This window comes from Cervus canadensis, chromosome 6, assembly GCF_019320065.1.
Source record: "Cervus canadensis isolate Bull #8, Minnesota chromosome 6, ASM1932006v1, whole genome shotgun sequence".
Lineage (NCBI taxonomy): Eukaryota > Metazoa > Chordata > Mammalia > Artiodactyla > Cervidae > Cervus > Cervus canadensis.
Window position 1 is genome coordinate 8853290 of NC_057391.1, and position 21287 is coordinate 8874576.

The 21287-nt window shown below is 42.8% G+C and overlaps 1 protein-coding gene across 3 annotated transcripts in view; it reads right to left on the bottom strand.

Moving 5' to 3' along the window:
• LHFPL2 (LHFPL tetraspan subfamily member 2) overlaps positions 1-21287 on the bottom strand; it is a 169891-nt gene that overhangs the window by 110780 nt on the left and 37824 nt on the right. The window lies entirely within an intron of this gene.

Below are 21287 nucleotides of genomic sequence, written 5' to 3' on the forward strand. Positions count from 1 at the left end.
CTGTCAAAAAAAAATACATGAAATAAGTTTATACTTCACAAAACATTCAAATAAAACTGAGAAATAGTTATATCCATGTTGGAACACTGAGTCTTACCAAAATTATGAAGAATGTAAGGTCATGATAATCCCAGAAAAATTTCATACAAATGAAGAATGCAGATTCTGCCTTATGTTGTCACAGGTTCATAGCCAAGAAGGCTTCCTAGTCTTTTTAGCCTTTGATCTATTTTAGGATCTCTGACCCTTTATTCCTGGGAGTTAATGACGTTTCTGAGTACTAGTAAAAACTAAGCAATTATGTCTCGATGCCAACCTAGTGACACATTTAATGTGCTGGCTTGTGGTGGAAGAGGGAAATCTCACTGACTTTTTCATAAAGGGGATTCCCTGCTGGCTCAGCACTAAGAATCCGCCTGCCAAAGCAGGTGACGTGGGTTTGATCCCTGGGTCAGGAAGGTCCCCTTGAAAAGGAAATGGCAATCCACTCCAGTATTCTTGCCTGGGAAATTCCATGAACAGAGGAGCTTTGCAGGCTACAGTCCATGGGATCAGAAAGAGTCAGACACAACTTAGCAACTCAACAACAATTTTTCAAAACAACCACCTCATATACAGCCCCTGTCCATAAAGAGACTCTGCAGAAGTCAGACATCCACACTTGGTATGTATGTCCAAGTTCTTCGTGGAAGAGAATTCAGATGAGGACATAAACCCCAAATGACCACTCTGTCTGTTCCCACGACCAAGCAACAGACAAAATGCAAGGAACAAGAGGAAGCAGTTGACCTACAAGGGCCTGAACATTTTTCCCTCTGCAGCTTTTGAAACAGTTTACAGTTTCTTTATCTTTATTAGGACATTTTCCTCATCAAATTAATGACTCACTAAACAAAAGGCTTACTAAAATGTTTACAGTTGGGAAAAAAACTATCTGTTAAGTCTTCAGCAGAAAAGACAAGTCATAATTCGTCATTGCTTTTCAATGAAATCAACTGGGAAAGGCAAAGCTGAAGAGCTGGGATAGAAACACAGGATGACGACTTGCAATTCAAAGGAAATTCTGAGACCAATGCAAAGAAAATGCCTGCAAATCCTTTTGGCCCTATAATCCTTCCCATCATCATCTCCACCCCCTCACATATACAGAGCTCTTTCTGACAACTGTCAAACACAGACATTCTTTTGGAATAATTGGCATTGTTAAAACCAAGTCCTTTGGAAGGTAAGTGAAGGGCGTATAAGGTAGTGAAGACTTGGTCTTGTGAGTATATAAAGGAACAAATAGTGGAGGTGAGAAATAGATTCAAGGGATTAGATCTGGTAGACAGAGTGCCTCAAGAACTATGGATGGAGGTTCCTAACACTGTATAGGAGGTGGTGACCAAAACTGTCCCCAAGGAAAAGAAATCCAAGAAGGGAGGGTGGTTGTGTGAGGCCTTACAAATAGCTGAGAAAAGAAGAGAAGCCAAAGGCAAAGGAGAAAGAAAAAAATATACCCAACTGAATGCAAAATCTCAAAGAATAGCAAGGAGAGATAAGGAAGCATTCTTAAGGGATCAATGCAAAAAAGAGAGGAAAACAACAGAATGGGAAAGACTAGAGAGCTCTTCAAGAAAATTAGAGATACCAAGGGAACATTTCATGCAAAGATGGGCACAATAAAGGGCAGAAATGGCCAGGATCTAACAGAAGCAGAAGATATTAAGAAGAGGTGGCAAGAATACACAGAAGAACTATACAAAAAAGGTCTTAATGACTCGGATAACCACGATGGTGTGATCACTCACCTTGAGCCAGTTATCCCGGAGTATGAAGTCAAGTGGGCTTCAGGAAGCATTAGCATGAACAAAGCTATTGGAGGTGATGGAATTCCAGCTGAGCAGCTATTTAAAATCCTAAAAGATGATGCATTTAAAGTGTTGCACTCAATATGCCAGCAAATTTGGAAAACTCAGCTGTGGCCACAGGACTGGAAAAGCTCAGTTTTCATCAATCCCAAAGAAGGACAATGCCAAAGAATGTTCAAACTACCATACAATTGTGCTAATTTCACACGCTAGCAAAGTAATACTCAAAATCCTTCAAGCTAGGCTTCAACGGTACGTGAACCAAGAACTTCCAGATGTACAAGCTGGATTTAGAAAAGTCAGAGGAACCAGAGATCAAATTGCCAACATCCACTGGATCACAGAGAAAGCAAGGGAATTCAAGAAAAATGTCTACTTCTGCTTAATTGACTATACTGAAGTCTTTGACTGTGTGGATCACAGCAAACTGTGGAAAATACTTAAAGAGAGGGGATTCCAGACCACCTTACTCGTCTCCCGAGAAACCTGTAAACAGGTCAAGAAGCAACAGTTAGAACCAGACATGGAACAATGGACTGGTTGAAAACTGAGAAAGGAGTATGTCAAGGCTGTATATTATCACCCTGCTTATTTAACTGCTATGCAGAATTCATCATGCAAAGTGCCAGGCTGGATGAAACCGAACCTGGAATCAAGACTGCCAGGAGAAATATCAACAACCTCAGACATGCAGATGACACCACTCTTACGGCAGAAAGTGAAGAAGAACTAAAGAACCTCTCAATGAAGCTGAAAGAAGAGAGCGAAAAAGGTGGCTTAAAACTCAGCATTCAAAAAACTAAGATTATGGCATCTGGCCCCATCACTTTATGGCAAATAGATGGGGGAAAAGTGAAAACAGTGAAATAAATAAAAATACTTTATTTTCTTGGGCTCTAAAACACCACAGACAGTGACTGCAGCCACGAAATTAAAAGACACTTGCTCCTTAGAAGAAAAGCTATGACAAACCTAGACAGCATATTAAAAAGCAGAGACATCACTTTGCCAACAAAGGTCTGTCTAGTCATAGCTATTGTTTTTCAAATAGTCACGTACTCATGTGAGAACTGGATGATAAAGAAGGCTGAATGCTGAAGAATTTTTAATTTTGAACTGTGGTGCTGGAGAAGACTCTTGAGCGTCCCTTGGACAGTAAGGAGATCAAACCAGTCAATCCTAAAGGAAGTCAACTCTGAATACTTGGAAAAGAAAATATAAAGGTAATCAACACTGGAAGGACTGAAGCTGAAGCTCCAAAACTGACTATCTGATGTGAAGAGTTGACTCACTGGAAAAGACACTGATGCTGGGAAAGACTGAGGGAAGGAGGAGAAGAGGGTAACAGAGGATGAGATCGTTGGATGACCATCAACTTAACGGGCATGAGCTTGAGCAAACTCGGGGAGATAATGAAGGACAGGGAAATCTGGTGTGCTGCAGTCCATAGGGTCACAAAGAGGTCATGACTTAGTGATTGAATAACAACAACAAAGGAACAAAAGGGAAGCTGGTTAGTTGAAGCAACTAAAGACAAAAATTTGGCATAGTTTAGCATATGCATGCAAAAAAAAAAAAAAAATAGGCATGACATCAGTTCAGTTCAGTTGCTCAGTCGTGTCCGACTCTCTGTGACCCCATGGACTGCAGCAGGCCAGGCTGCCCTGTTCATCACCAACTCCTGGAGCTTGCTCAAACTCACATCCATGCAGTCGGTGATGCCATCCAACCATCCTCTGTTGTCCCCTTCTCCTCCTGCTTTCAATCTTTCCCAGCATCAGGGTCTTTTCCAATGAGTCAGTTCTTTGCATCAGGTGGCCAAAGTTCTGGAGTTTCAGCTTCAGCATCAGTCCTTCCAATGAATATTCAGGACTGATTTCCTTCAGGATGGACTGGTTGGATCTCCTTGCAGCCCAAGGGACTCTCACGAGTCTTCCCCAACACCACAGTTCAAAAGCATCAATTCTGCAGCACTCAGCTCAGCCTTCAATGCTCAGTGCTCAGCTTTCAGGGTCCAGCTCTCACATCCATATAGGACCACTGGAAACGACATTACATTCATAAATTTTCTGTGCTTCTACCTGGGTACACATAACTGGCACAAACATGATGGCTGATGGAGTTGAGACTGACTCCTATCTGAATTTAAGACTGAGAGCGAGCAGAGGGGGTGTTGGGAAGGATGTGCCAAGTACTCCATCTGGAAAGTTTTTCTGCAAAGAAATGGTTCCCTTCAAACAATTTCCATTTGGTGATCGTTTCAATGGTCAAGAACATATATTAATGAATTAGCAAATAGTACAAGGTTGGTTTGTTTGTTTTAACATGCAATACAGACCTATAGTTAGAGGCCAAAGGGAAGATGCTGGTGTGGTGGTAGCATTCCAGCCAGAGAACTCTGGAAGAAACCAGAAGAACCAGAGATGATGAAGCATTTGGTCCCAGTAGTTCAAGAAGGATGGGGCGCACCTCCAGCACGGAGGAGGAGGCTGAACACCTCACGTGGCAGAAGGAAGCCTCCGCAAGCTGCAGCCAGTTGTGTGCAGGGGAGTCCTCTCGCTAAAAGACACACGATAATTCTGTAAAGGAAGAGCTAACCTGGGTCTCTCCTGGCTTATAGTTCTCCAGGTAAATGGCATAAATTCTCTGCTCTGGGGGGGAGTCATTTCCCCCCCTTTTTCTCTACCAAAGTTTCACAGTTGTGTGGCAAAGAGACTCCTTCCTCTCTTTCTTAACATCTTTCACTTCTTCCCTTCTAATTTCATCTACATTAAATCCTCAACTTCATGAAAAATCCAAGTACACAGAAACACACACTGAGCCGAATTACTCCTGACAACTGGGGGGCTATTCTTTCTGAATTTCAAAAAAGATTCAAAGCTGCATAAACAGAGGTTCCTTTACACAATCAGTCAGAACAGAATCTACTTCTGGGTCCTCGCTGTTCATCAGAACAAGAACCAATATTCACAGCAAGATTAATTGCAATAGCCAAAAGGTGCAGGCAACCCAACAGTCCACTGAAAGATGGATGAATAAATAAAATGTGGTCCATACACACAACACACACAATGGAATATTGTTCAGCCTTAAAGAGGAGGGAAATTCTGACATATGCTACAACATGGATGAACTATGGGGACATGAACCGTGAATTTCCAGATGTTCAAGCTGGATTTAGAAGAGCCAGAGGAACCAGATCAAATTGCCAACATCCATTGGATCATTAAAAATACAAGAGATTACCAGAAAAACATCTACTTCTGCTTTATTGACTAGGCCAAAGCCTTTGACTGTGTGGATCACAACAAACTGTGGAAAATTCTTGAAGAGATGGGAATACCAGACCACCCGACCTGCCTCCTGAGAAATCTGTATGCAGGTCAAGAAGCAACAGTTAGAACTGGACATGGAACAACAGACTGGTTCCAAATCAGGAAAGGAGTACGTCAAGGCTGTATATTGTCACCGCCGTTATTTAAGTTACACGAAGAGTACATCATGAGAAACGCTGGGCTGGATGAAGCACAAGCTGGAGTCAAGATTGCCAGGAGAAATATCAATAACCTCAGATATGCAGATGACACCACCCTTATGGCAGAAAGTGAAGAAGAATTAAAGAGCCTCTTGATGAAAGTGAAAGAGGAGAGTGAAAAAGTTGGCTTAAAACTCAACATTCAACCTATGGACACCTTATCTTTGACAAAGGAGGCAAGGATATACAATGGAAAAAAGACAACCTCTTTAACAAGTGGTGCTGGGAAAACTGGTCAACCACTTGTAAAAGAATGAAACTAGAACACTTTCTAACACCATACACAAAAATAAACTCAAAATGGATTAAAGATCTAAATGTAAGACCAGAAACTATAAAACTCCTAGAGGAGAACATAGGCAAAACACTCTCCGACATAAATCACAGCAAGATCCTCTATGACCCACCTCCCAGAATATTGGAAATAAAAGCAAAACTAAACAAATGGGACCTAATGAAACTTAAAAGCTTTTGCACTACAAAGGAAACTATAAGTAAGGTGAAAAGACAGCCCTCAGATTGGGAGAAAATAATAGCAAATGAAGAAACAGACAAAGGATTAATCTCAAAAATATACAAGCAACTCCTGCAGCTCAATTCCAGAAAAATAAATGACCCAATCAAAAAATGGGCCAAAGAACTAAACAGACATTTCTCCAAAGAAGACATACAGATGGCTAACAAACACATGAAAAGATGCTCAACATCACTCATTATCAGAGAAATGCAAATCAAAACCACAATGAGGTACCATTACACGCCAGTCAGGATGGCTGCTATCCAAAAGTCTACAAGCAATAAATGCTGGAGAGGGTGTGGAGAAAAGGGAACCCTCTTACACTGTTGGTGGGAATGCAAACTAGTACAGCCGCTATGGAGAACAGTGTGGAGATTTCTTAAAAAACTGGAAATAGAACTGCAATATGACCCAGCAATACCACTTCTGGGCATACACACTGAGGAAACCAGATCTGAAAGAGACACATGCACCCCAATGTTCATCGCAGCACTGTTTATAATAGCCAGGACATGGAAGCAACCTAGATGCCCATCAGCAGATGAATGGATAAGGAAGCTGTGGTACATATACACCATGGAATATTACTCAGCCATTTAAAAAGAATTCATTTGAATCAGTTCTAATGAGATGGATGAAACTGGAGCCCATTATACAGAGTGAAGTAAGCCAGAAAGATAAAGAACATTACAGCATACTAACACATATATATGGAATTTAGAAAGATGGTAACGATAACCCTATATGCAAAACAGAAAAAGAGACACAGAAATACAGAACAGACTTTTGAACTCTGTGGGAGAATGTGAGGGTGGGATATTTCAAAAGAACAGCATGTATACTATCTATGGTGAAACAGATCACCAGCCCAGGTGGGATGCATGAGACAAGTGCTCGGGCCTGGTGCACTGGGAAGACCCAGAGGAATCGGGTGGAGAGAGAGGTGGGAGGGGGGATCGGGATTGGGAATACATGTAAATCCATGGCTGATTCATATCAATGTATGACAAAACCCACTGGAAAAAAATAATAATAATAAAAAAAAAAAAGAAAAGAAAAAAAAAAACTCAACATTCAGAAAACTAAGATTATGGTATCTGGTCCCATCACTTCATGGCAAACAGATGGGGAAATAATGGAAATGGTGAGGAACTATTTTTTTGGGCTCCAAAATCACTGCAGACGGTGACTGCGGCCATGAAATTAAAAGATGCTTGCTCCTTGGAAGAAAAGCTATGACAAACCTAGACAGCATATTAAAAAGCAGAGACATTACTTTGCCAACAAAGGTCTAGTCAACACTATGGTTTTTACAGTAGTCATGTATGTATGTGAGAGTTGGACTATAAAGAAAGCTAAATGCTGAAGAATTGATTCTTTTGAACTGCGGTGTTTGAGAAGACTCTTAGGAGTCCCTTGGACTGCAGGAAGATCCAACCAGTCAATCCTAAAGGAAATCAGTACTGAATATTCATTGGAAGGACTGATGCTGAAGCTAAAAGTCCAATTACTTTGGCCAAAGTAAGTTCCGGGAGTTGGTGATGGACAGGGAAACCTGGCACGCTGCAGTCCACGGGGTCGCAAAGAGTTGGACACAACTGAGCGACTGAACTGAACTGATGAGGACATTATAAAGTGAAATAAGCAAGTCTCAAAGGGACACCATAAGATTCCTCTTATACAAGGTCTCTAGAGTAGTCCAATCACAGAGACAGAAAGCAGAAGGGTGGTTGGCTTGGGCTGGGAAAACAAGGAATGGAGGCGGGCCCTCCCGTTTAAGGGTACAGGGTATCAGTTTCACAAGATGAATGAGTTCTGGAGATTGGTGGTGATGACTATTGAACCAAAAAAAAAAAAACAACAACAACAACAACCATGAATGGACGTGATGCCACTGAACTATGCACTTAAAAATGTTAAGGTGGTTAATTTTATGTTACATTTTTTATTTATTTTTTTACCACAATTAAAAGCAAAACAAACACCAACACAACCAGGTTTCCACAGCTGGTTTTGGCATTTGCGGCATAACCTTGCATCACTGAAGGTTTCTGGCTGGGAGGGGGATTCCAGGTCCCCACCAGCCTCTGGCAGTTATGTGGGGCTGAAGGAGCTGCCCAAGGAGCTGGGCCACTGCTCCTCCCAGGGAGTCCCTTCCCAGAAACCAGTTTCTGCAGCAGGAATGCCTGACTCACTTCCCTTCCTCGTGGAAATCAGAAGAGAAATGTTTCACTGCCCTGAACAGGGTGGGTGATAAGATCTCAGGTTCCCTGAATAAGGGAGGGGAAGAGCTGAAGTCAAGAGCCCAAGGCCCTAGGGTCCCTGGTGATGTGACCCTACCTGGTAGCGTCCTGGCTGAGGAAGACGGGGCCTGGGGACTTGAAGGACACATGCCGCCTCCCCCAGCTGCCTCCCCCTCCACCTCGAGGCCCCATAACAACAGCACTTTCATGATTAAATGCTATAAAAATTTGCTCTATCAGGTTCTCCCAGGCTTGGTCCTCACCTCACGGAGGTCATAGCTTATGTGTCCACACGAGCTGAAACGTCCAGATGACAGGCTGGGACACTCAGCGTTTGACGCGCCACGATGTGCTGAGAACACGTGTGGTGGAGGCTGAGGACACACACATTTCAGGGGAGAACAGGCAACCGAGCCAGGGACCAGACAGACCAAGGATGAGAGGAAGAACGTGGGAGCAACACATGGTCCAGGGGGTCAAGGCTGGTCCAGGAGGTCAAGGCCGGACTGGAGTCGAGGAGGCGTCCATCAGCAACTGGCCATTCACGACCCTCCCTGCTCTGAAGCAGTCTCATGAACTGACCCAAGGCCCCATGTTTGATGAGGCAAGAAGAGAGAGACGGAAATGATCTCTCATTCTAACGGAACCTCAGGATAATATACAAGAAGAGCAAACACTCTCATGCTGCTTACTATGAGCTGTTAACACTTTATAGATATTAATTTATTTGAGGCTCAGAACCACAGGCACTGTCTAGCCACTGAAGGAGACAGGAAGACATAAAAAGGCTAAGGAGCTTGCCAAGATTTAAGAGCTAGAGAGCATGAGACTCAGGCACTGTCCTTGCTCTTAACCATTATGCTATCCTGCTCCTCTGCAAGAAGACAAGGAGAGAGGCTGGTGGGCGGTCAACACGAAGGGGTGTGGTAGCTCCGCCCCCTTTCTTTAAGGGGAGAAGCAATGGAGCTTTTGGTTAAGACACACTCCCAGCCACATCAGTGTGGTTGAAATGTTAACTCTTACAGTTCTTACTTACTAGCATGTGGCCTTGGGCATAATTCAGATCTCTGAGAAGAAGCTATTTACTGTACCTATAATTTATGCTGTCTAGTGTATCTGTGAGGATTAAATGAAGCTCCTGGCATATACCCAATAGATAGAAGCTATTATTTGACCAGCTGAAGGCTCTCAAAACAAGCATCTGACACACAGTCACCAACTAATAAATTAATCAAAATAGTGTAACAAAGTAATAAAGGCTATAAGTCTACAATGGGGTGCAATAGTGAGTTCATAGCCACAGTGCTACAAATCTTCAGTGGCTCCTATACCACACTGTCTGGGGGAGAGATTTGATCATTTCTCTGAAGTGTTCCCCTGGGACAGTTAAAAACCAAGACAAGCAAAAGAGACAAATTTATAAGTTAGCAGAATGTTTTATTTAAAAACATAATGCAAGGGTTGAAGATAACTTTTAAAGCCACACTTTACAAAAGTCTTAGTTTGATTCTGACATCCCACAATTACTAAATCACCTATAGAAAATGGACAGCCTCCAATAACCAAAGAAAGAAGGTAATTGCACATCGCATCCCAAAGTGCAGAGAGAAACCATCTGATGAGGTTAACCTCTGCAACCGGAATGAGCGCTGTGCTCCCCCTTAGAACGGAGCCTGATCACAGGCACCTGGCTGGCCTATCCTCAGAGTGAATGGCTTTTTCTCAGTCACCAGATAGCCACCTTTGTACCCAGCACGTTCTGAACTCACAATCAGGAATGCAAGCATAGGACTTCACTGGTGGTCCAGTGGTTAAGAATCTGCCTGCAGCTTCAGGGGACAAGAGTCTGACCCCCGGTCCAGAAGGATTCCACGTGCCCCTGGGCAGCTAAGCCCGCGTGCCGCAGTCACTGAAGTCCATGCACCTCGAGCCTGGGAGCCACGACGAGAAGCCCTGCAACCAGGAAAACGCCCGCGTGCAGGAACAAAGACTCGGCACAGCCAAAAATAAAAATAAAGGAATAAAAGTATTTTTTAAAAAAGAATGTAACCACAGCCGGCAGTGCCACCAACACACTCACTGACGGACAGCTGCCAGGACCACTTCAAACCGGGATCTAAGGTAAAACAACAAGCCAGACGAGTCCCGAGGGGACACCCCACCCCTGGTCAGGACGCAGGGATTCTCCTTCCTGGAGACAGGCCTTATTTTTACAACGGGCTTTTCTATTTTCCTTGCAGGCTGCTTCAACTGTAAGAACACAAACCAAACATCTGAAATAATGAGTCACCTACTGGCTTGAATCCGAAGCACCAGGTCAAATGCAGTTGAAGCCACGTCAGTGCCTGAAGCAAGTCGAGTGCGGCGAGTGGACAGATTTCTGCCGTCTGGAATCTGCACACTCTTTCCATCGTGATGGATGATGTCTCAGTAACGAGAGGCATGCCGAGCAGTCCTGGCCGTTCAGGATGGCATCAGGACAATCTATGGCATTCCTTCTCTCTGAAATTGCCTCTCTTGCCTTAGAGGAGATTCCAGACAACGGAAAAGAAACTCAAAATCAAATAACATTTTTTCCTTAAAAGCACCTCTGGGAAAGGGTAGTCTGAAGGAAAGGTGGGTTTAAAATACCAGTCATAGTATTAATTAGTAGCACTCTGGATTTGTGAATTTAAGTTAAATTTATTCTTAATTATATTAGATAATAAACGTGAAACACTCCTTTATCACCCTTTTTTTTTTTTTTTTTAAAGTGGCATTCTCAATTCTCCAGCTATTCTGGGATGAAGAAACAGGTCATGAGTATTATAATAAATTACAAGCAACTTCACATGACATCCAAATTATACACTGCTTTTCCTTCACTATCATTATAACGTCTACATTTAAAGGCATTTGAAGTTGAATTGAAAAGATGCGCAGCTACAAGATTACTTCCCAAGAGAGAAGGCTGGCCTTCCAGGACTCACAGGCCAGCTTAAGATAACCTGTGTCTGTGCATTAGATGCCCTGTATGTCCAACTCTTTGTGACCCCATGGACCGTAGTGCACCAGACTCCTTTGTCCATGGGATTCTCCAGGCAAGAATACTGGAGTGGTTGCCAGGCCCTCCTCCAGGGGATCTTCCCAACCCAGGGATTGAACCCAGGTCTCCCGCATTGCAGGCAGATTCTTTACCATCTGAGCCATCAGGCAAGCCCTAGCTGGCATCATCTCACAGGAGGTGAGAAGCACTCAGAAAACGACCTCTCAGATTTAAACGCTGCTGAGTAACAGAGTGAGGCATGCAGGCACCAAGGAATGAGTGATTAACATTTGAATGAAGTAATCCTGGAAATGAAAAGTTTGAAGACTCTTTTTCCTGAGTTTCACAGTGCCAGGTTTTCCTTTACACATGAGTTGGTCTCATCTTTTCTAAAATATACCAGAAATGTAACCAAGAGAAACACAGTAAAATCACTGATCTTCCTTGGGCAATCCTTGACAGTCTTATCTAATCACACCAATTCTGCCTAGGGGAGAAGGTGTCACTCAGTACATAAAAATGTCCAGCATGGCCATGTCTCAACTGTCCAGGAGTCAGGCCCTCAGAGCCTGACTCTTCAGACCTCAGCTAGGAATCCAAAGGATAAAGAGCCTCTGGGCAGGAAAACACTAAGCTGGTCAACAAACCATATTTGGATGCTCAAGTGAAGTGAGGTGAAGTGAAGTGAAAGTGGCTCAGTCGTGTCTGACTCTTTGTGACCCCATGGACTATACAGTCCATGGAATTCTCCAGGCCAGAATACAGGAGTGAGTAGCCCTTCCCTTCTCCAGGGGATCTTCCCAACCCAGGGATCGAACCCAGGTCTCCCATATTGCAGGCAGACTCTTTACCAGCTAAGCCACCAGGGAAGCCCATATTCGGAGACTGCTAGGATATAATTTATAAATTAAGCATCCAGAAAAGACAAAGACCTCTTTTTCTGACAGGGCGGATAGTTTCTTCTGCTCAAGTTTCTGCCTTCTTCCTATTAAAACACAAAAATTGACTCCAAGTTGTCCATACTCCACAGTCTGTAAAACTCATATGAAATCAAAATTCAAACATTTAAAAGGAAACTCAATTTGTAAGTACTGAAATAAATAAATCACAAGGTATTATTTAACATACTAAACATGATAACTGAGCAAAACAAACTCCCAAGCCTGGTTCTCAGAATTACCGGTGGGACTTGGAAAACGCCCAAATGCTCCTGCAGCACCCTGGAAATAAGGCGGGCCTGCAGTGGAGACGGAGACGCCCTTCCATGCGTGGCTTTTCACTCCGTGAGTAACCTTGGGTACCTCACATCTCTCCCCTGTGCTTCCTCAATTCTGAAATGGAAGCACTTTTGCTTCCAAATTATAATCTAATTCTCTTCCAGCCCAAAAGATGTAATATTTTTCAATTTTCTCCCAAACTCAAGAGTTTTCCCCACTTTACGAAATGTACATCTCTTGGGGTGGGACAGAAGTGTTAGTTGCTCAGTCGTGTCTGACTCTTTGTGACTCCACGGGCTGTAGCCCACCAGGCTCCTCTGTCCATGGGATTCTCCAGGCAAGAGTACTGGAGTGGGTTGCCATGTCCTTCTTCAGAGGATCTTCCCGACCCAGGGATGGATCCCGGGTCTCCTGCATTGGCAGGCGGATTCTTTACCATCTGAGCCACCAGGGAAGGAAGGAAGGATAGAGACAAATGCACCAAGTGTATATCTCAGGGGATATAGGTGACTGATCCAACAGGATGAAAGGATGCGTGTGGGAGAGTGAGGAACTGGCAAGGGAGACAAGGAAAGCTGAGGACCGGAGTCTTGGAAAGTCACAAAACTCTTAGACCCAATCTTTGCTCCCCCTTCCCCCTCTTTGGAGGGATGGAACAAAAGAAGTCGGGAAGGAGAGAGAGCTGAAGTAGTGGACAAAAAATAAGTTCAACACGTCCTACGAACTTCTGTCAAAGGTGCATTATGCTCTGTTGTAGGCATAAGAAGGGGTTTAAGTGAAAAGCAAAACGGTCCCTGAACTTAAGGGGTTTGTAATAGAATTCTGTGGTTACCAAATATCATGTGCATCAGTATCGCCAGGCAAGCTTGTTGAAACTATAGATACCTGGGTTCTACCCACTCATCCCAAACATACTGATTCAGAATTTCTAGGAGGCAAAGTCTCAAAATGTTTTTGTTGCTCACCAAAAATGGACAACAAAACACAATGGAAAGCAACTTTTGGATAAGGCAGTTAAATACACAGGCTCTTTCACGCAACTCCAACTTAGTTCTAGAGAACAAACACAGGTTAAAATCAGGTTTCCCACAGTATGTCCCAAGGTGCCCTGGTGAGCCAGAGTGAATTCACTGGAGGGTGGAGGGGTATTTCAATTTTTCAAAGAAAACACAGTAAGATGTTGGACACTGTAGAAATGACCAGCTCAAGTTAATTTACAGATTGTACTGTATTCCTTTTGATGATATTCAATCTTTGTGAAATTGGCTTTTTTTTTTTTTAACAATTGCTTTGCTTTGATATCAAGTATATCTGAAAATCAGTGGGCATAAAAAATGAGAGTAGGAGTGTCCATTTAATTCCAAGGTTTAGTGCCCAATGGGTGATACATCCCACTAATGAATAACGGTGGGTATTTAAGAAAGAATAAATTTAAAAAATTTATGAAGAGAAAAATATATGTTTTTTCTGATTTATATGTATTATTTTCTTAAATGGCAACTAAGTTGTTAGGATATAAATACTTACTAGGTTGTTTGTACTTATCCACTAAATAAACAAAACTGCTAGGTATTTCTTTTGAAAACATTAATAAGACACTTGCGGCGCCATGAGGAGAGACAATTTGGGAACTTCTGGGTGAAGGCAGCCTCACAATGCTCACAATGAGTTTATTTTCACAGCACAACAATTTAATCACTTGATCAAAACAGATCTATCTAATGTCGCGTTCTGGTAGAGAAAGATTTCTAGTGGAGTTCCACTAGAATAGTGCTCTCCTGAGTACTCTCAAGTGAGAACAAAAGATAGTCATGAATGTCTATCCACCATTTAACCAGTAATCTCATGAGGTATTTTATATTTCAAATAATATTTCAAAGTAAAACAAAAAAAAATCTTATTTTCATGGTTAGCATAATTACATTTGTGCAAAGCCCTCAAACATGAAAAAATCTCATTTATTTCACAAAATTGGAACATACAGTCATTTCAGTAACAAGCTTGTTACATAATCCAAGTCCAGTTATCCCCAGTTTTTCAAGCAACAGGTCACAGGAAATGCCACACTGGAATGGTTGGTTCGTCTGTTAGCCTGGCATCCTCATCTGTGGCTCTTTTCTGACACGGCCATGCTCTTGTCCTCCCCCAAGGGTTACAGATACAGTTTTATTTTCTCAACTGCTTTGAGAAATTGATTTTATTTGAAACTTCCATGATTCCTACAGATAAAAAAAGTGAAAGTGAAGTCGCTCAGCCATGTCTGACTCTTTGTGACCCCATGGATTGCAGCCTACGATGCTCCTCCATCCATGAAATTTTCCAGGCAAGAGTACTGGAGTGGGCTGCCATTTCCTTCTCCAGGGGATCTTCCCGACCCAGAGACCGAACCTGGGTCTCCGAATTGCAAGCAGACACTTTTACCGTCTGGTAAGCTACCAGGGTCACCAGGGAAGCTAAAAAACTTCCCAAGATTAAATGTTAAGGAAAAACCCTCTTCATAGCAGGGAGAACTTATTAAGAAGAAGCCATAGGTCTACACACAGGCTCTGCCTGCCAACCCAACAGTTAACTAAATAAGAAACATCAAGGCTTACTGCCCAGCTCTGGCATCTTGACTGCGTGTTAGCTGGCACAGGAAATGAGATGTCTTTCTGCATGTGTGACCACCTCAGCCTTTCTAATGCTTCTTACTCCTTAAACGTGGGATTTTTCAAATTGTCTCCCAAATTATTGGCAGTTTCTGGAGTTCTATTTAGAAAATGCCTGAAATGACAGAATTTTTGAAGTGACTACTCAAAAGTCAAATCTCTGCCTAAAAGAAAACTTTAAGTGACCAAGCAAATCTTAATAGTGACTTTAAGCAATCAATTAGATTAATAATGAACAAGCAATATACTCGTCAGAAAGAGATGCTTCCTAGGGAAACAGAGGAGATAAAAAATACAGGCAGCTTTTTCCACATGTGAAAATTATTCTGAAAGACTGAAGTTGAAAGCATTGCACTTACTAAATTTCCAAAGAGTTTGGAAAACTTCAAGGTGAGGTTTTTCACTTAAAAGTGATCCTTTCAAATAAAATTAGATATATTCTTGTCAAGTAAGCAAACTAGATACTAACTGTAACAGAAGCACTGTTATTTCACGTTTTTCTCCCAATATACGATCACATCCAAGTTCAGAGTAAGAGTTCATCAGGAAGCTCTTCAGTTTGGGGTGATGGGTTAGGAAAAGAGAAGCTAAAATTATAACCAAAGTCAACCAGTAACTTCTCTGAGTTTCAAAAATCAAACCATAAAGCTTTCATAGAGAGAGATGACTAATGAACGCAAGCAGACAATACACTTACTCCCTCGGAGAGCAATTACTAACAAAATACTAGGAACTTGGTAACTAAAGTCAATGTTCTGAGGAAATACTTCCTCAGTATTTCCTCAATATATTCCAATGGAATATAAACTTAGCAGATGGCCAGGACCACATTCTATTTTGGCCAGTGTCTGAACTTAAATTAGCTATTAAAAAAAGAAGAAAAAATTAACTGAAACTCACCAGACACTAAAAAGTAAAAGGGAATCCCAGCGAAATCTGCTGAACACTTGACCAGCATGTTTGCCATCTGCCTGACCCCGAAGGCCTGGAGGGCACTCATGTCTGAGAGATCAAGAAACAGCAGCAGGGAAGCCTCGGAGGAAAAACTGTGAAAACACAATTAAGTAGAACGGCTCCTACCATTTGGTCTGGTGATGAAAGGAGAGGCGAGGTGTCAGTGAGGATGATAGATATTCGGACCCTTGACTTCTTTGTGAGGGTGAGGTAACAACAAATGCCTTCTCTTGAGCGGGTGATTTGTTTTACCCTGAGATGTCCTAGGCTGGGACGATTCTATCATGGCTACAAAACCACCACTGAGAAGGCAGATCCCACAGCACACGGTCCCGAGAGTGCAGAGTCGGGGATCGCTCACTGAATTCCTCCGCTCAGGTCTGTATAGGAATTAAGACTCACCGTGAAGGGCCCTAGAGAGGGAGGCAGAACCCCAATAGAAAGGTGTTAATTCCTTAAGAACCGGCAGAGAGTGGCTTCCCTGGTGGCTCAGTGGTAAAAAATCTGCCTGCCAATGCAGGAGCGGTGGGTTCGACCCCTGGTCTGGGAAGATCCCATATGCCAAGAAGCAACTAGGCCTGTGCACCACGTCTATTGAGCCTGTGTTCCAGAGCCTGGGAACCATGACTGCTGGAGCCTGGAAAACTTCTGTGTGCCCTAGAGCCTGTGCTCAGCGACAAGAGAAGCCACTGCAATGAGAAGCCCATGCACCGCAACTAGAGAAAAACCCACGCGGCAACAAAGACCCAGCATGGCCAAAAAAAACTGAAAAAAAACCAACAGAGAATGACTAAATCTAATGAGAGTATCCCCATCTCTGCAGCAAACATACACCACCGAAGAATTCAACAGGATTGCTGTTGTTGAGTCCCTAAGTCGTGTCTGACTCTCTGCAACCCCTCGGACTGCAGCGCGCCAGGCTTCCCTGTCCTTCACCATCTTCTGGAGGTTGCTCAAACTCACGGCCATTGAGTCAGGGACGCCATCCAACCATCTCATTCTCTGTATTAGAAGAAAACAATACAAAAGCCTTCCGACCCCTCACACATATTCCTCAGGGCTAGGACCAACCCAGGATGAAATCCCCCGGTTGGCTGCGCTCTCCTCATGGCACTTGCTAACTTGCTGGAGAAAGAAGAGAAGCCGTCATGGAGAAGGGGACAGAGGTCACTTTCCCAGCCTTTCAGCCTCCTCATGCTAAAGCCGTTTTCCTCAGAGCTCCTGTTTCTCCATCGGGGGAAACGCAGGTGTGGAGAGGCACACATCCCTAGTTAAACACCTCTGAGCGAATCTAAATGTTGAGGCTGGACCCTCAGTATGAAGGAGGAAATGGGTGGGGAGGTTTAACCCTCCTCAAACCAAAAAGCTGAAAACTGCTTCTGAAGAATTTATTTATGCAGAAAACACATTAGTTTAGACTCCTCCCCTCAAAACATTAATGAAATAAGGTACCATATTTAAAAGACATGCCACTGAAATCCAGAAAAGGAAGGCGTATCTGATATGCAGAAAGACAGACAAATCATTGATCCAAAAATACACCCATGGTTGGAGGGGATGTTGAAGGCAATGAACAAGGGAAATGGGGGGGGTGTGATAAATTAAGGCCCAAATGACACTGACACTTGTTAAAATTAGGTGGTTTTAAGGTATAAAGAATCCTATCAATGTCATAAGACAGAGAAAGGTGCAACGTTTTCTTACAACTTAAAATTCTTATCTGCAAGCTTCTCTAAAGACATTTTATTCAAGCTAAGAAAATACAGGATTAAAAGGAACTCAGCCTTCTCAAATTCCCCATTTTTTTCACCAAACAACAAAGAATGGTACCAAAAAAGAGTGGTTAAAAAGTTGGCTACATAGAGATGTTGATACTCCTATTAGATTTAGTCCTGTGGGGGAGTCAAAGCCACAAAGACTGTTCACCGCCCGTGTTCATTCATGCACAAACCTGAGAATGGGTCTCACCGTAAGGACTTAGCCCAGGTGGCTGACCTGGAGTTTGGTGAACACCTCCAAGAAGAATCCGAGAGCCCAAGGACTCGGGGACCAACCTGCCCATGCTCCATCAGCCCCACCCCAGGGGTCTGCTGCCCCAGGCCCGTGGTCAGACACACCACAGCGGCTCTCACTCGCTGAGCCCTGGGATGAGCCAGACCTCTGCCAGCGAGTCACTTCACAGCACATCACTTCATCTAAACCTCACCACCACCCACAAGGAGGCGGGTGTTAATACACGCATCTTATGGAATGGAAACCCGAGGCTCAGAGGGTGAGATAACAGGTGAACCCACAGCTGGTTAAGCCCACAGCCTGTGCTAATTCATCTGTCAGTCGGCAGCAGGCAAAGTCTCCATTTAGAGATCTGAAAACTCTCCTCTTACTGATACAAAGGTTTCAAACCTCAGAGACAACTCCTTTCACTCCAGTCATCTTTTTCTTTCTCGTTACATCTCCTCAGAGGGTGCTTGAAGCAAATGAGAAGCAGCAAGAGAGAGCTACACGAGTCCACACCCTTCACCATGAGGCACTTCTTTTGGGGAAATATCCCTAAGAACAGACTCCAATGGGAAAGGCAATCTGCTTAAAAATGTTTGCAGCAGAGTTATTTATGCCAGCCTCAAACTGAAAAGAACTCCAATGTCCTAATATGGGCTGGTGGAGCAGACTATGACACACAAAAGGATGAAATACGGTTGAACCCTGAACAACTCGGGTTTGAATTGCATGGGTCCACTTGCATGTGGATGTTTTTCAGTAGTAAATACCACAGTACTACATGATCCCTGATAGGTTGAATCTGCAGATATGGAGGAACCAGAGGGCCGACAATCAACCCTACTCAAATTCCCAATTGCATGGAGGACTGATGCCCCTACCTCCCTCATTGTTCAAGGGTCAGTTTCTTATGTGGGCTATTCCAAGTGAGCTGAATGTGGTCCATGCATCTATACAGAATGTCATTACAGTAATGCTACATATTTAAAATACAATAGTACCTGCTCATTACTTCCAACCACAGAATAATCTCACATGAATAGAAAGTGCTCACTGTAGAAAGTCAAAGCAGAGACCAATAATAGATTGCTATGTGATCAAAGAAACCTGTACTCACGCCAACATCACATGTACACTCTGACCAATAAAATTAATTTTTAAATCTGTTTTATAAAAATAAATCTCTGCTCTGTGGCTTCTTGAAGGTTGGCTTCATAATAGGGCCAACAGGATCCCTGGGGAGAGTCATGAGGAATGAGGTTCTACATTAGTGCTGCTCAGGACACATTCCTTGAATCCTTTTTGTTTATTCTATTCCCTGCACTTATGAACTCCCTAAATCCCTCTACTTAAACCATAGCACTAAGCCACTAGGATTAAAGACACGGTGAATTTTCTCAAGAATGTACTTAACTTTACATCTGATCAATGTGTTTACAGTTTCATACACTAGTAATTTGCTGAACAAACCTGTACAAAATAATGCCTCTGAAAACTCATCTCTTAAAATGTCTTATCAGAAAATGTGATGGGAGGTTCCATTATCTTTGGGGTAAGAAAAGCCTTTCCAGCTCCACTGCAGACTTTGCCTATGTTCATAGGCTTCTGCAGCCAGGTGACAGACGCATTGGTTTGCCTAGGGTTTAAATTATGTTTTAAACATTATTAGAGAGAGGAGTTTAATGAAAAGTGTTTCATTGAACTGTTGATTAGCTGACAAAATGAGACATTCTACAGGACATCCAGGCAATTGATGCAACTTCAAAAGCGGGTGGCCATTAGGAGCGAGACATGCACTGATCTATCACTCGGTATCCAAACAGGATGACATCTATCTGGGAAACAGATGGCACCAACCTGGGCGTCAGCCATTGTGGGAACCTGTTTTATGGACCACTTCTCTACGTCGCTAGCTGTCAATCATTCCTTCCACCATCCTTCAAAGTACTCACCAGGATTTGCAGGATCTTTTATGTCACCATTATCACCACCATGACCGTAATACCATGTAAACTGAAAAGAATTCAAATGGGTCATTTTATGACATATCTGGCTTCTACAATGGGCAAATTCACTAGAAAAGGCAACCATTGTGCTCCTTTTTTTTTTTTCTTTTTCCCTTTTTTTTTTTTTGGTGCTCCTTTTTTAAAGCATCAATTAAATCAATTTCAAGACTTTCTCCTTTGATCTGTCATAAATTTCACCCAGGAATCAAGATGCAACAACCTGCAGATGGGTTATCTTTAATCAGCTCTACAATTTAGAATTCCTCAGAACTTCAAATAATCCAAGATCAATCATTTCTACGTAGTATTGTCAGTGGACAATATTAATTACCTTACATTTACGGTCTGGTTTGAGGCCCTTCCAAAGCTTTCACATTTGCTATATAACCCTCACCATCACCACATAAAGAGAAATTTCTCTAGTTAATGACATTCAAGAACACATTTCACAAAATTACCATCTTCAGTATGAGCTCTCATGAAAGAGGGGAAAAAAACATAAACAGCAAAAAGTCATCAGCAAAAATCTGTCTTAAAATGCATGACTCCATTTAACTCAACAGGTATTTACCAAGTGTCCACAATGCCCTAGGCAACAAGCTCTCAAGTTGGCTTCTTTAGCAGAAAAAGAAAAAATTTTTTGACAAAACCAAAAATTTAACAACCTTAAGTATATCTCTAAACACCAACATCAACCAACAACAACAGAAACAGTTTCAAAGAAGAATACCTAGTCTATGAAAACCAAAAGTACAAATAGCACCAACTGAAAGATTTTATTGCACATTTACTTGCTTTACACCGAACTGACCGGCTGGTTTCAGATGCACATTCCTAGAAGAGGCATTGACTTTTTCCCACCACTAGGGACTAGGCCATGAATTACCGCACAGAGCTACTTCATGCGCAAGACAGACATTTATTAAATAGCAATGAAGTAGTAATTAGCAAATGGTTCCCCAATGGATCAAAGACTCGGTAATTAACTACCACTTACTGCACCAAGAATGTGAGTTATTAAACAGCACTAGAGGAACGGCTCGGTATCCGTTCCTTGGTGTCCTGAAAGATTCATTTTCATACAACTCACCACGAGCAGGCTTAGACACCAGGGCAATCCAGCTGCTTGCTGGAAAACAATCTGAGCTGTCACAGAGTAATCAATTTCAGCCCAGACCCCTGTCATTTAGTTAGATGGACGAGCAAGCACTTTATACGGTGTGCCTCACTGCAAGTTCCCTGCATCCTGATCTGCCTGGCAGCCTGAGGACTGGGTATGTAAAGACAGCAGCCG